We start from the raw sequence: 16,005 nt of genomic DNA on the forward strand, positions 1-16,005 counted from the left end.
TATTCGTGAAGGTAAAATGCTCATTTTTTAAAACCAATGAAACAACAAAGGTTTTTGGGGCCCCAAGGAAAGATAAAGCATGAAGTTAAAAGGGGATCAACTCTGATTCAATCTAAGGGCTCGTGTTGTTTCGTGGCCCAAAGTTGAAAGCAGTTTAAGCTATGCAAAATAGCGAAAGACCGTTAGCCATCAAGATAGAGGCGCAGTTAATGAAGAAGCTGATAGTCCTGATAAGAGTTAAATGTCAAGCAGTTAAAGTTCCATCCAATGCCTGGTGCAGCTTTGCAAAAGAAAAGTGCTTGGAGGATAAAGCCCGTGAAATGGCAAAAAGGAGGTAGGGCCCAGTGCTAAGGCAAAGTTGTTAAGTCAGTGTAAAGACCGATCAAGTTTCATTTGATCAGACAATTGGTGTGATTTTGTTTGAGGAAATTGCTCGAAGGTTATGCTCTGTGAAATAGCGAAAGAGCAAAAAGGAAAAATGTGCAGGCATGTTGTGACCTATTGGAGTGAAAATTTTGAATTCTCTCATGAATTCAATTCTGAAGGGACGACCGAAGCATGCGGTATCAATGTCGCAGTTAAGAGCTTGAGTACCATATATGATCTCATATCAATCGAATGAAAATATCATTCTAAAGAATTGTTCCAGAGAAAGTAGTTGTAGAGCTATTTTCTTCAAATACAGAGCAAATTCATTCAATTGCAGAGCAGATCCCTTCAAGCTAAAAACAAGTTTTCTTGTACTCTTGTTTGGCAATTTCTTAGTAGTGTGTTTTAATTAAGGTCTTGATTTGTCATAGAACCAGTTGGGGGTAATAGTTAAATTGCTTGCATATTTTAAGATGGCACCTAAGAGAGAATTCTCAGGAAAAGTTAATTACCAGGAAAGGGCCATTTGTGATGATTTTCTTGAACAGTTGACATTGTCAACTAATCTGGCATCAAAGGTGAAAGAACTAGTGCCAAGAGCTCCTCGCTTGAAAATAGGAGAGGGGTTATATGATAAGGGTAATTGGTTGAGAGACCCATAGGTTGGGTTGTCTGGGTTGGGGTTGTTCAAAGTTGGATTCAGCATGAGAAATTCCCTAGCCCCAATGAACAACATCTGGGAGTTAGATGTGGGAAAATTGGTAGTTCCAGGAGTATTCATGGACATGGATCTCCTAACTCAGATTGCACATAATTATGATCCAGTCACAAGGAGCATTAGGGATATAAATGGGAAAGCCCTCATTGAAATAAATAATGAGGAATTCAAAAGTTCTTTTGGGCTTAATGAGTTTACTAATTTTCTAGAACCTATTAATTTCAAATCATTAGCTCAAGTATACAGTGTGCAGAGGAACCACCTTAGAAATGGGCCTCTTAAAGAATTCTTTGTGAAGATAGGTGGGTTGATAGTTGTAGGACCCAACACTGAAGAGCCCTTCTCATTGAATTTGTTCACCCTTAGGGCTCAGGGATTGTATTGGTCACTTTGCTAGATTTTAGGAGAGGATGCTGAGGCAAATATGCCTACTCATTACATGCTAATGATTGCTCAGATTTTAAATCCTTCTCTTGTAGTAACCTTTGATTATGCTTCCTTTATCACTGATGCTATCAATGAAGGATTGATAGGAATAAAGAATGGGAAAGTGGATAGGCCTTTTGGATGCTATTCCCTCCTCATGCATCTATTTTTATTCAAGGGTGGTGATTATTTTGCAAATGGAATGGATCTTGTAAAAGAAAAAGATGGAGAAAAGATGCCAATGCAATTATGGAGTACAATGTTGTCATGGGATAGAAATGATGCTAGTTTCTTAAAGTTTGATAAATGTTTTGCATCAAAGATTAGGACTCTCCTTTGTTCAAAAAATCCAAGAGTCCCCAAGGTTCTTTTGGAATTTATTGGACCAAAAGAATTTGTAGAAAATATAAAAATTATCCATAATTGGGGTGATATTTACTTATACCCTATCTCCACAGTTTTCAGAGTATTTGGTTTCAGAGGCACTCCATTTTTATTGCCTTATCAGGTCCCTCTCAAAGTGGGAATTGTAGAAGTCCTCAGACAAATTGGTAGTGTGCAAGAGGCAGAGCTAACAGGCAAGGGTAAAGGGACTATTTTCCCTACAGTTACTATAGCCCACCAATTTGTAATAACCAAGGGAGGTTGGAACTGTTTTGAAGATTTTCTTCAACCTTATCATTTGTCAACTACAGTATCCAGGTGTGCTGATCCTGAAGATTTCTTCAATGGCATGTTTAGAAAGAGGGCAATATCCAGAAGCAGGCCCCATCAATTTCAGTTTCCTGAAGACCTCATTAGAAATGAGTTTGATCTAGATGAGCAGGAGCTGAGGAAGGAAAAGTGGGTGGCTTATAAAAAGGCCTTAGACTTTGTACATCAGTTTGATACTAGCTATGACCCATTGTCTAGCTTTCACCCTTTTGAGGAGAAAATAAAGTTCCTAATTCTTTGTTTTGAGGATGTAATGCAGACTTTGAAAGAAAAGAGGGAGGTTGTAATTAAAAACAACCCTGAAAAGGCAAGAATGGTTCTAAGTAGGTCTGCATATGCCAGAGCAATCCCTCTTGGTGACTACATGTTGCACAAGAAGTCTAATTACAGTGTGTTAATGCCTACAACAGGGGAGCCCTCTACCTCTAAAGGAAAGAGGAAGATACAAGATGTCACTGACATCTAGGATAGTCCAACGAAGTAGAGAGTGGGAAAAGAAATACAATCTGATAAACCCTTGTACTCTCCATCTCAATCCCCTATTCATATAGGAGATGAATAGGCAGCAGCTGAACAACTGATACAGTTAGGCAGTCTGGGAGAAATAGCTTACACATATGATGAAGTAGAAGAGGGAATGCCAAAAGAGACCCTTTCTACTGAGATGAACATCACTACCAATGAGTTCAAGGGATAGGAGTGGGATCCTAAGATCAAGCAGGCCAGTGAGGACTTCTTGGCTGACAACAACTTTGTTACATTAGGAGCATTCATGCAATTTCTGTGGAAGCAGAACATTGATAAGTACATTGCAAGGTGTGAAAAGAGAAAAGGTGAGTAGCCTCATAAAGATCTAGTTGTGGTTGAGGAGGAAATAAAGTAAGAAATGATAGATGAGTTTAAGACCATCACTCCTGAGAAAGGAAGAGATATGGTGGCACAAGCTAGAGTACTCATTCTCCCTGAGTGGGACATAGCAGATGCCTTGGTATTGGAGGTAGTGAGAAAAGAAACCAAACCCATGGAGGGAGTTACTTTCAGCAAAGACAATGCTGCAATGGTCATGTGGTCCCTCAAAAGAGATGAAAATAGGAGAAATAAGGACACCCCAAGGTCAAGTTACCTTGGTGGAATGATAGTAAAAAGAGTGAAAAACACAGGGGTGGTGGAAGCTACTAGCACTGTGCTAGAGACTACAAAGTTTAGTGTTGCAGTAGCAGAAAGGGAAGCTAAGGAAAAGGTAGACCTCCAAGTTAAGTTGGAGACAATTTTGAAAGCTTTCAACAGTGCTAAGGAAGAGGTAAGGGGTAAAGATAGCATCATTGCTAAGCTGCAAAGCCATTTGACATGATAGTATCATCAAGGTGAGTCTTCAACACTGATGATCTCCTCTTCTCCTGCAAGACCTCCACCTACTAGCCCCATTATTGAGTTCCCATCATCTCCAGCACCTTCTAGTTCTCAAATGATTGAGATCACTCCCCAAGAATTGGAGAATTTAAAACATGCTCAAGCCTTGTATGCAAAGAAGTATGAAGAAAGAGTAAGGGCTACAATTTCAATTTTTGCAGACACCATGGGGGCCTCATTATTGTATAACAACATGAGCAAGATTCTAGATATGTGGAATGAACTCAATGGAGTTAAGGCTATCTTAATGCCTATTTTTGACAAGTGGAAGCCTAGAGAGCAGGATTTGGAGCTTATTTGTGTATCTTATGATGAAGCAGGGGTTGATCCTATCATCAAATCCACTTGTGACACCACAAAGGATCTAGTAAAATTAGCAGAAGGAATAGACAATGCTGACAAGAAGATCAACATGTACAAAAAGGAGTACGATGATCATGTTTTTGAATTGATTCCAAGAGTTTTTGTCAACCCAAATCAATTGAAGGACAAACAAGTGTGGCTTAAGGAATTAGAAGCCAAATTATCAGTTAGAATAAAAGGAATTGTTGACTTAGATGATGCTTCCTTTTTTGTTGTAACAATTAGGAGATAGAGAGAATCAAATCTCATTACAGTTTTCTCAATTCAGAGGTTAACAAGATGAGGAATTCATGGAAAAGGTTAACCAAGGCAAAAGCAAAACCGATTAACTTCACATGGCCGGCTAATGATGTATATAATGAGTGGAAAAGAAAATATGCCATTTAGGATGCAGAATAGTTAAAAGAGGTTGTGTAGCGTCCTAAAATTGCGACACTTGCAATTTCGACCGCATTTGGGTCTTCACGATGGCGATGCAACACGGAACCTGAATGGAGACCCTGAAACTTGTTCATGACATCAAAAACTGCATTTCTCGGCACCCTGGCCTGATCCCTCCTTGCACCCTGCTATCCCGGGAGGTGGGACCATGGCGCCCAGCGCCCTGGTCCCTGGCCCTATTTTGGGCCCGGACTCTTTTGGGGCATCGGGTCTTTATGTTTATAAATTGGAAAATAATATTTCCTGGTCGGCCTAAGGTCGGGAAAATTAGTCTATCAGCCCTAATTGACAAGTATATAAACTACATTTCCTCTCCCATTTTGGTAGATGAAAAAAAAAAAAATGCGGAAACGATATTCAAGCATTCAAGCATTCAAGCATTCAAGCATTCCTTCAAGCAATTGAGCATTCTAAGTCTCCATTCAAGGCTAAGTGTTGCATTCAAGACAAGGATTCAACCATTGAAGAGGAGATCACATACAACATACAACATACAACAACATTTACACCTTCGCATGTAAGAATACAAACATTCTTACAACAAGGTATCAGTACTTGTTTACATTACAAATATTTACATTTACAGCATTCTCATTTCTTGGTTAATTCCAAAACCGGGGTTTGACCTAAAGGCAAACCCCTCATCCCTAACCCCCCAATCATCCTCTCTTTTCTGTGTGTAGGTTGCAGGTACGCGGCTGTAATTGAAGATCTGGAATCCTTGTGCAGAGACGAACAGATCCCCCTTCGTTTCGCGGATTTTTCGGAGGACCGTGTGCACGCCGGGCACCATCGTCCTGTCAACTTTCGCTCAAATTTGTAGAATAGGACTGTCTCGACATTTTACTGCTAATTCCAGGTCCACAGCTTCATCCCATATCCCTATCTCTATTTATAAGCGAATCTTTCCTACTTTACATGCATTCCTAGTTCAATCTTTCTATCTACATTCTTTACAAAAGAGGGTATCCTTGATGTCTTAACCCTTGAAACTCATGTAGAATCCAATCTTGCATTGCGTGGGATTGGATCTTGTGGGTTTCAACCCCTCTTTTGAATGTAAAGTCTCTCCTAAGTGAAAACCATCAACCCTAGTGACTCCCCCTTCTCTCTCCTTGGAGTTGGGGAGGGGAGAACGACTAGGGTTTGATTTTTCCGCTTTACATTTTGGTGAACCCGATGTGAACATCCTCATTCTGATTATTCATGGTTAGATCTGAAAATTTTACTTTCCTAATTATATTTCCATGTTTGATCTTTTGCAAATTTTAGAGGTTGATTGCATAAAAACCCTAAAATTTTCTTTTTAAGTAATTAAACTTGTGAAATGTTTAATCGTTAATGCTTGTTTCAGATCTACCCTTCTATTGCAAATTGTCAATTCATATTTATGCTTTAATTCTGAAAATTAAGTGGTTAAATGTCAAAACCCTAATTTTTAAGACCTTCTTGATTCAACCTTTGACTGATAATTTCACTAATCAAAACACTTCCAAATCAGTTGTAACTTTGGATTCCGCAACAAAATCACAATATCTCTCATCCTTGAAAATTTGGAAAAAAGTTGCAAGGACTATGTGCACCCTGAGCGCCATCGTCCCCAACATTTTTTCCGAAATTTCGGGAGCTAGATCTTACTGTATTTTTCTGCTAAAATCCAGAATTTTGGCTGATTTTATCAATTTTAACACTTTCAAAATTAAAGTCAAAGTTGGTCTAGCGATTTCTTGGATTGAGGCTTCTAATCATTCAAAAATTGTTGAAATTGAAATTCATATCAAAATTGTGTTTCTTACAGTCCTAAATCTGAAAAGTGTGTTAGCATTCATTCAAAATTTCAGTGTTTTATTCAAATCTTTACAATTTGTAACTTTTGAAATCAAGTGTTTAATTGCAACAACTTTGATTTCCACTTTCAAATTTGAATTTCGCATGAAATCGAGTCAACTTTTAAATTTCAAAGCTTGCATTGCTTTCAGCATTCCCTCTAAAATCATAAAATTCAAAATTTCAGTTTCCCCTTCTTTTTCAAAATTCAAATTTTAGATTTTTCAACAATCTTGGTAGGGTTCAATTTTGAGATTGCAACTTTAATTTGGCCTATCTACAGATCATAAAATCACTCAATTTTTTCAGATTATCTTTAAAATCATCATAACTTTCATCCCTGAAAATTTTGAAAAAAGTTGCGAGGACCGTGTGCACTCCGTTCGCCACGGTCCCGGACATTTTTTTCGAAATTTCGGGAGATTGTCCTAATTGCATTTAACAGCTTAAATCTAGGAGATTGGCTGGTTTTATTGAAATTTACTGCCTCTAAAATTCAAAATCTTCTCTCTCTCTTTAGTGCATGAGTTTTACAACAATAAGCCCTACTTACACTATTCCCGTTAGATGAAGCCTTAGAATTAAGTCTTTCCAAGGTGTAATTACCAAGGAGATGGAACCTAATTTGAATGGCCTTTTTAACGAGGACATGGGTAATTCCTCTAATCCTCTTAATGATGAAGAAGCTCTCCATGAGGTTTCTATAGAACAACTTTCAAAATTGGATAACCAATTTGATGATTTTCGACAATGGATGTCTCAAGAATACCCTGATAGTGAAGCTCTTTCATTAATTGAGGGTCTAAAACGTATGGTTCAAAGTGATAAGAATGGAATTGATATTTTGCATGGTATTGCACACATTGTGGATTCGAATGTGATGCCTATGAAAAGTTGTGCCGAAACCTTAGGTTATACACAACCTCCTACTCAAGTTAATCATTCTATTCCTTTGACAACTCCTATTGCTAGTATACCTACTTTTACATCAAACATAATGACTACTTCAACACAAGACATTCCTCCTATGATCACAAGTCATGGGGGCAATCCTTCTTCTTCAATCAACCCTCTTCCTTCATTCAATCCAACTTCTTCATTCATTCCTTCAATGAGTGTTCCTATTATATCTCCAGAAATGAACATGACACAAGGGGGCAATTCATTTAACCCTTCCATTCCTCCTTGTAGTGTTCCTCCTTTCCAATCATCTCCTATGACTAACTATCATAGTGTCCCACCACCTTACTCTCTACCTTCTTTCAATAATATAACACCTCCATCACAATCTAACACGTCTAATATGAACTCTTCGACTGAAGCGACCATTAACAATATTGCACAAACTATCTCTTCTTTACAGCAACAAATTGCCTCTATGAATCAATCTAAGTTTAGTGTGCCCACATTTGATGTTGCGAGCCCACTTTCTCTTGACATTGTTCAAGCTATCCCCCCTAAACATGTTCAAATTCTGCATTTGGAGCTTTATAATGGTAAGGGTGATCCTCTAACACATGTTAAGACCTTTCAAACAATATGCACTGATTTTGCTTATGACCAAAGGTTGCTTGCAAAACTGTTTACTAGAACATTAAGAGATAAATCCCTACAATGGTATTGCTCGTTGCCTTCTTATTCTATTACTTCTTTCGAACAACTTGCAAATGCTTTCATTCAACAATTTCAAAACAATATAAGTCCTAAAGTTACTTTGATTGATTTAATGCATTGTAAACAAGGTGTTAAAGAAAAAGTGACTGATTTCATTGGTAGATATAAGCATTTGTATGCTCAAATTTCTTTTCCAGTGCCTGACAATGATATTCAAAGAATCTTTATTTCTAATTTACAAAAAGATATTAGAGCAAAACTCCTATTTTCTAAGTTTACTTCTTTCCAATAGTTGTGCACAACTCTTCACAATTATCAACTAACTGTGAGTCAAATGGAATAAGCAAATCCTATGGCTCCGAGTGATAAGGGTGATAGTAGTCAACAACCATTTGGGAAGTTTAAACCGAACAGAGAGTCCATTAAATTCAATGAAAACATCATCAACAACAATGTGAATGCGGCATCAGGTGTGCCTCCTATTTCTAAGTTTTTCAAGAAAGAAAGAAAGTTCACTCCTTTGAATGAATCATTGCATAGTATTATGAATAAGTTATTGGAACAAAATGTGCTTACTCTTCCTCCTATAAGGCAAATAGATCCTGCAAAGATTAACTCACCCTATTTTGATAACAAATCTTTTTGTCAATTTCATCGTCAACCTGGGCATGATAGTGAAAAATGTTTTCTTTAAAGGGTAAAATTCAAGATTTGATTGATAATAACACTATTTCTGTTTCTGGAGTGAATGATAAAGGTAATACATCTGTAGCTCCTCCTAACCAAAATATTCAGATTTTTACTGATCCGTTACCTTCTCATACCTCTAATACGATTGATACTAATGATTCCTCTGTCTCACCTGATGATCTTGTGTCTATGACTCCGAATGTGATTAACTTTGTGGAGCAGCAGAAAATCCCTAAAGAATTTTCCATCACCTTTGATTCCAGTGAAACTATCAGGGCACTTGATGGTCCTTTATATATAGTTGCAAAAGTCAAGAATACACCTTGCCATGGAGTACTTATTGATCCTTCTTGTATGGTTAATATCATTACTAAAGAATTTCTTTTTACTTTGCAATTGAATCAAGTGATCTATGATGAAACAAATGTGGTTGTGAAACTATTTGATGCATTTTCTTCTCCTGCAATTGGTTCTATTACATTACCCATTGAGGTCCATAACAAATCCCTTGATGTGGACTTTGCTATTATTCCATCATGCGAACAATTTCGTGTGAAGCTAGGCTATCAATGGCTATCTTCCATGAAAGCTATTGCTTCTCCTATTCACAAGTGTTTGAAATTTCCCCATAATGGTGAAGTTGTTACTGCCAATCATAGTCTCTTTAAACCAGCTGAAAGAACTTCTAGCGTTCCTATTGATTACTTTTGGCCTAAACAATTCCAATCTCTTCCTCCGCGGAGTGATCATCTTTTCAAATCTTATCAAAAGTGGAAAAAAGATGTGATCCTATCTCTAAGTGAACCTAGAACACCCAAACTTGACATTCCTATCATTCTTGAGAAGGAAGTTCTTCCTTTGAAAGATAAAACTAATGTCTTTCCTCAAGAAGATTCCCAACCCATCCCTATGGATGTGACTATGCCTATGATTAATAAACTTCCTAAAAGTAGACCTATCCCTCCTCGTCATGATGGACTTGGTCTCCTTCCTAAACCAAATATTCCTCCCTTATATGGAGCAGTTCCTCCTCCTTCCTCTTATGGAGAGAAGAGACCTTCCTCTTCTCCTATTGTTCAACCTAAGAGACCACAACCTAAACACCCAAGTGATAAGGATGAGAACATTCCTCCTCCTCAATCTTCGCAACTCCCTACTAAGACTAGACGAAATCATTCTGCACGTGAACGCCGACGAAAGCGTCGTCTTAGAGCTCAGGCAGTTGCTTCTCAAACTTTGCAATCCCCAAAAACACCTTCAACTAATATTATTCCATTTTCTCCTCAGCTGACGATTGAGCCGAAATTTCCTGAACATAAGGTGCGTGATGGTCTTGATCCTGTGCGAATTAAAGATCCTATTTTTATAAATCTTGATGATGATATAGATGAAAATGTTATTCATGATGAAAATGTTACTTCTTTTCATTCCGATAGTGAATATGAATATGTTGATGTTGATAACCATCTATCTAACGAATTTTCTAAAGCACTTATCCTAGCTCCTAGACAAGAACAATGTGGCTCGGAACATGAACATAGCCCTTGTTTGGATCTTGTGATAGCTCCATCTGCTGTGTTGGATGTTCCTCCTCTAGCGTGTTTCCTACCTTCCTGAAATATTGATCAGCAAGATCGGGCAGTGGATGACGTGCTAGACTAGTTTCATTAGCATAGCAGACTCTCTCCTCCTCTCTTGATCTCTTTTGTTACTTCTTCTATGTGTTATTCTCATTCTTCTATTTGTTGTCCTTAGTGTTGTCTACTTGAGGACGATGCAAAACATTGAGATCTCTTTTGGTCTCTCTCATGTTGACTCAAAAGACACATGTGTTCCGTTCTTCTAGGTGACCTTCCTTGATTGGGGAATGAAGAACAATTATGCATACATACATATGATATACATGAATTATCATACAGCATACTGACCCCGAGGAAAGCAAAGTCACCTCGTGCTTTGTGTTTTTTGTCTATTATCCTTGGGTTTATCTCACACTTGGGGGCTAAATCCTTGTGATAACGTGCTCCTTTCTCATTTCTTATATGTATCACTACCTTAAAGCAACCACCCCTGGTGAGGCATGTGCGATCGCTTTAACGTAGGGGGCATACATCCCGTCCATATCTTTTCAAGATACTTGAAAATTTCTTGACAAATTTAGCTTTGCCTTGAAAATTTTTGATATCTTTCTTGCATGACTCATAGTGAGGGAACCTTACTACTGACAGTCATGGTTCTCCCTCGTGATCTTCCCTTTTACTTTGTCAATCGAAGTCGTAAGATCCTTAGTCCACTGGGGGCTTGGTGTATCTTGCCTCCTTGACGTGGTGAAAGTTTTTCAATGTTGTTTCCTTGTACTTTACCAGAAGTATGAGCGTACACTTATACTCCCGCTAAAGTGGGGGCTAAATGTAGCGTCCTAAAATTGTGACACTTGCAATTTCGACCACATTTGGGTCTTCACGATGGCGATGCAACATGGAACCTGAATGGAGACCCCGAAACTTGTTCATGACATCAAAAACTGCATTTCTCGGCACCCTGGCCTGATCCCTCCTTGCACCCTGCTGTCCCGAGAGGTGGGACCATGGCGCCCAGCACCCTGGTCCTTCAGGACTAGGGTACCTAGTGCCCTAGTCCCCCAGGACCATGGCGCCTAGCGCCCTAGTCCCTAGCCCTATTTTGGGCCCGGTCTCTTTTGGGGCATTGGGTCTTTATGTTTGCAAATTGGAAAATAATATTTCCTGGTCGGCCTAAGGTTGGGAAAATCAGTCTATCAGCCCTAATTAACAAGTATATAAACTACATTTCCTCTCCCATTTTGGTAGATGAAAAAAATAATATGCGGAAACGATATTCAAGCATTCAAGCATTCCTTCAAGCAATTGAGCATTCTAAGTCTCCATTCAAGGCTAAGTGTTGCATTCAAGACAAGGATTCAACCATTGAAGAGGAGATCACATACAACATACAACATACAACAACATTTACACCTTTGCATGTAAGAATACAAACATTCTTACAACAAGGTATCAGTACTTGTTTACATTACTAACATTTACATTTACAACATTCTCATTTCTTGGTTAATTCCAAAACTGGGGTTTGACCTAAAGGCAAACCCCTCATCCCTAACCCCCCAATCGTCCTCTCTTTTCTGTGTGTAGGTTGCAGGTACATGGATGTAATTGAAGATATGGAATCCTTGTGCAGAGACGAACAGATCCCCCTTCATTTCGCGGATTTTTTGGAGGACCGTGTGCACGCCGGGTGCCATCGTCCCATCAACTTTCACTCAAATTTGCAAAACAGCACTGTCTCGACATTTTACTACTAATTCCAGGTCCGTAGCTTCATCCCATATCCCTATCTCTATTTATAAGTGAATCTTTCCTACTTTACATGCATTCCTAGTTCAATCTTTATATCTACATTCTTTACAAAAGAGGGTATCCTTGATGTCTTAACCCTTGAAACTCATGTAGAATCCAATCTTGCATTGTGTGGGATTGGATCTTGTAGGTTTCAACCCCTCTTTTGAATGTAAAGTCTCTCCTAAGTGAAAACCATCAACCCTAGTGACTCTCCCTTCTCTCTCCTTGGAGTTGGGGAGGGGAGAACGACTAGGGTTCGATTTTTCCGCTTTACAGGTTGTAACCGAACAACAAGTAGAAGAAGCTGCGGAGGTCGAAAAGGACTTGTAACCATATTTGTAAAATATTTTGTAACTTCTTCTTGAGAAGAAATGATTGTAACAAATTCTCCTAGGAAAGTCCGAAGCTATGTGCATCCATGTTGTTATAAATGGATACCAGGACTAGTAGAAAGACGATTGCAAAAGAATTGTAAGAAAACACTGCAGAAATTTATCTGAGCTTTTCCAAGTTTTTAATGGAGAATATTCGAAGGTTTCTTGTAATACTTTTTTGAAGAAAATATCAATATATAGACCATTGGTTTCGAGTAAAAACTTTGTGTTGTCTTCAAATGTGTTTGCAAGTGTTTACTATTTCATTCTAAATAATCCAGGGTTATTTCATTTGAATAGGGGTTGTAAGGCAATCTTCAGTATATATGTTTCTTAGCTTTTCTCTTCAGGAGGGAAATTAAATATGCAGGGATCACTTCTACCAGTAAATTCCTTGTGAGATATTTTAATCTTGATGAGCATAGTTTAATTTGGTATGCATAAATTCTTATATGTGGTAGGCATATATAGGGATCTACAGAAGCTGAACTAATGGGATATGTGTAGATATTTGATTACGGGAGTATTGTTTGAGGCTTAGATGACTCTGTAACCTTAGATAAGGCACTGGTATGGATCAAGGTTGTCTATTACATGTTTTGTAGATCAATACTGAATATGAGTACAATTTTCATTCCTTTATTTCAGTTATTTTAAGGTGATTAGATCCACTGGTTTTCTGGACTGGTTTGCTGTGGATTTATCTTTTAAGAGTGTGAATTTAATTCACAAAGGTATACCCACCTAGACTCTGAGTAGGTTTGAAGTGTAGAAGGTTAAATCAAACCTTGTCATATGTTGTCCTAAGAGTTTCCTTCTCTTTAATATCTTTGCACACAGAGTTATCATTTTATTATAGGGATGTTGAAATGAATCAGATTTTGAAGACAACAGAACTGAACTTCAAATATGTCTTCATCTTCTTCCAAAGTGTTCACCAAAAATATCCAACAAACTTAATGTCTCTGTTTGAAACTATGCTATTAGGCAATCCATGCAATCTCATCACTTCCTTGAAAAATTGTTCTACTACATGTAATGCATTTTATGTCTTCTTACAAGGTATGAAATGAGCCATCTTCGAGAATCTATCCACTATTAAAAATATAGAATCATTCCCTCTTGGTGTCTTAGGCAATCCAAGGACAAAATTCATGCTTATATCCTCCCAAGGTCTTACCGGTACTGTCAAATATTTATACAATCCCACATTCTGACTACTACCCTTTGCAACTTGTCAAAATCTACAACTTTGCACATATCTCTTAACGCCCTTATGAATCTGGGGCCAAAAGTATTGTTCACTCACCAATGCTACTATTTTATCAATACCAAAATGTCCAGCTAGTCCTCCAGTATGTTTCTCCTTTAGCGGATTCTCCCTCATAGAATTCTTAGGTATGCACAATTTAACTCCTTTGAATAACATCCCATCCTGAATGAAGTAATCCAGCCACTTGCTTCTATCTACTATAACTAGTTCTCTACATGTTTTCCAAGGTTCTGCAAAATTTGGGTCATCATCATACAAGGTCTTCAAATCTTTAAATCCTAATACTATCACTCTCATCTTTGTCAGCAAATTCCTTCTCCTACTCAATGCATCAACAACTTTGTTATATTTCCCACTTCTATGCTTCAACACAAAGGCATAACTCTACAAGAATTCTACCCATCTCATATGTCTCTAATTTAACTTACTCTGACTGTTCAAATACTACAAAGCTTGATAATATGTATACAACACAAACTCCTTAGGCAACAAGTAATGTCTCCACTTCTTCAAGGTTTGAACTATGGAATAAAACTCCTGATCATACACTGAAATAGGCTACCTCTCTCCCTTCCTAACTCAATATTGCTCCTATTATTATTCCACTTGCATTACAATCCACTTGAAATACTTTATTGAAATCCGGTAAAGCCAACATGGGCTGCTCAATCACTTTCTACTTCAACAGTTCAAAAATTTTGTTTGCTCTGGTGGTCCTTTTGAATTCCTTCCAATCTCTTCTCTATTGGCATTTTGGCATTAAGTTGTCATTGATGTCAACTAGTAAGAAAGAAGGAGTGACCTGCATGATGGAAATTCACATGAGAGTGAGCAGACAGAATGAAGGCTTACCGGTAAGGCATAAACCGAGATGAAGGTTGTGTGTGTGTTAACATGCTGGGCAACAACCGATAGAGCAATAAACGGGTTAGGAGGTTGGCTGCCTATTTTTGATGAAGAGGAAGACTGTTAAAGTTATCACAAACCACTGAAGGTGAAGATGTGTTACTGGTATAGTGTGCACTGTAGGTTAGCAAAAGAAGAAGGTCTCACTAGTAAAGGTGTGTACTGGCATGAGTTTGTTGAATGTTCAAGTATGAACTGACTATGTGTCGGTGAGCTGAGTGATTGACCATGGTGATGCCATGTGGAGCCAAGGTGGCAAATATGTAGAGGTCGGTAAAGCTGTTACTACTTATCAAGTTGCCATTAGTTTAATGTTCAAAGTTTATTCTATATACTATAGTTAGTTACTACTACCGAAATATTCAGTCGGTATGAACAATCAAGTCAGTTACAGAAGAAAGTAGTCTCAGAGCGCAGTATACACCGAGCTGTCTACCGAGTATTATTCCATGTCTACCAAGAAGCAAAGATGACACACCGAGTTGATATACACCGAGTGAAATGTGTTACCAGATTCATTGAACCTGGACATACATATGAAAACATGTTACAAGATCGAGGCACATAGAATCATTATCACATTGGAAATTGCACTTAAAGATTGTGTATGATTTTGAGGTCATCTAACCAATGAAATATTTTGCATGGTTATTCATTCGATAAAAACGTGTTTGTAAGATCAAAGCAATGAATTAGATCACCGTCATAAGAGATCTATTTATACAACATGAATTATGGTCAAATATATACGTGTAGCATGATAGAAAGGAAGATATAGAGATATATGAAGCAAGACATGTGAAAGCACTAAGTGTTATGACTATTACAGAGACACAAAGGTCACCGAGAAGGATTTTAGAGAACAGTCAAAGAACAAAGTAAATAGAAGGGTTTACCAAGTTACTATATGGGTTACCGAGGTATGCTATAACTATATGGTTTACCGAGCTACTATATGGGTTGCAGATATTTGTACTAATTTTATTGTAATATTTTGAAGTTGTAAGAGAAACCTTTAACAGGGTAAAAGACTCTAATCAAGTCTATAAATTGTAAAGCCTCTAACCAGGTGCAACATTTAGATGAAGTGTTGTAAAATCCTTTAGCAAGGGAGATCTAATAGATCTTGATACTCCTAATAGGGTAAGCTATCAGAAATAGCTAAACATGTAGCTCTAACCAAGCACTATTTATTATTACAGTAGTGAAGTTGTGGGTGCCATCCCCACTGCAGTTTTTCTCTCTAACCAAGAGTTTTTGTGTAACCAAAATATATGTGTTATGGAGTGAATCATGTATGATTGTTATATATTTGTTTTAGCTTTATATTATGTTATTGCACTATTAGGTTTATGTATAACAGTAAAGTTATTGTTGAAGAAAAGTTTTGAAGTACTAATTCACCCCTCCCCTCTCAGTACATTAGCTTTCCATATTGGGCCTAACAGTTGGTATCAGAGCTTCAATCTTGGAAAAGGGTTTAATTTCCTAAAGAGAAAGATCTTA

Source organism: Cryptomeria japonica, chromosome 3 (genome assembly GCF_030272615.1).
Source record: "Cryptomeria japonica chromosome 3, Sugi_1.0, whole genome shotgun sequence".
Taxonomy (NCBI): domain Eukaryota; kingdom Viridiplantae; phylum Streptophyta; class Pinopsida; order Cupressales; family Cupressaceae; genus Cryptomeria; species Cryptomeria japonica.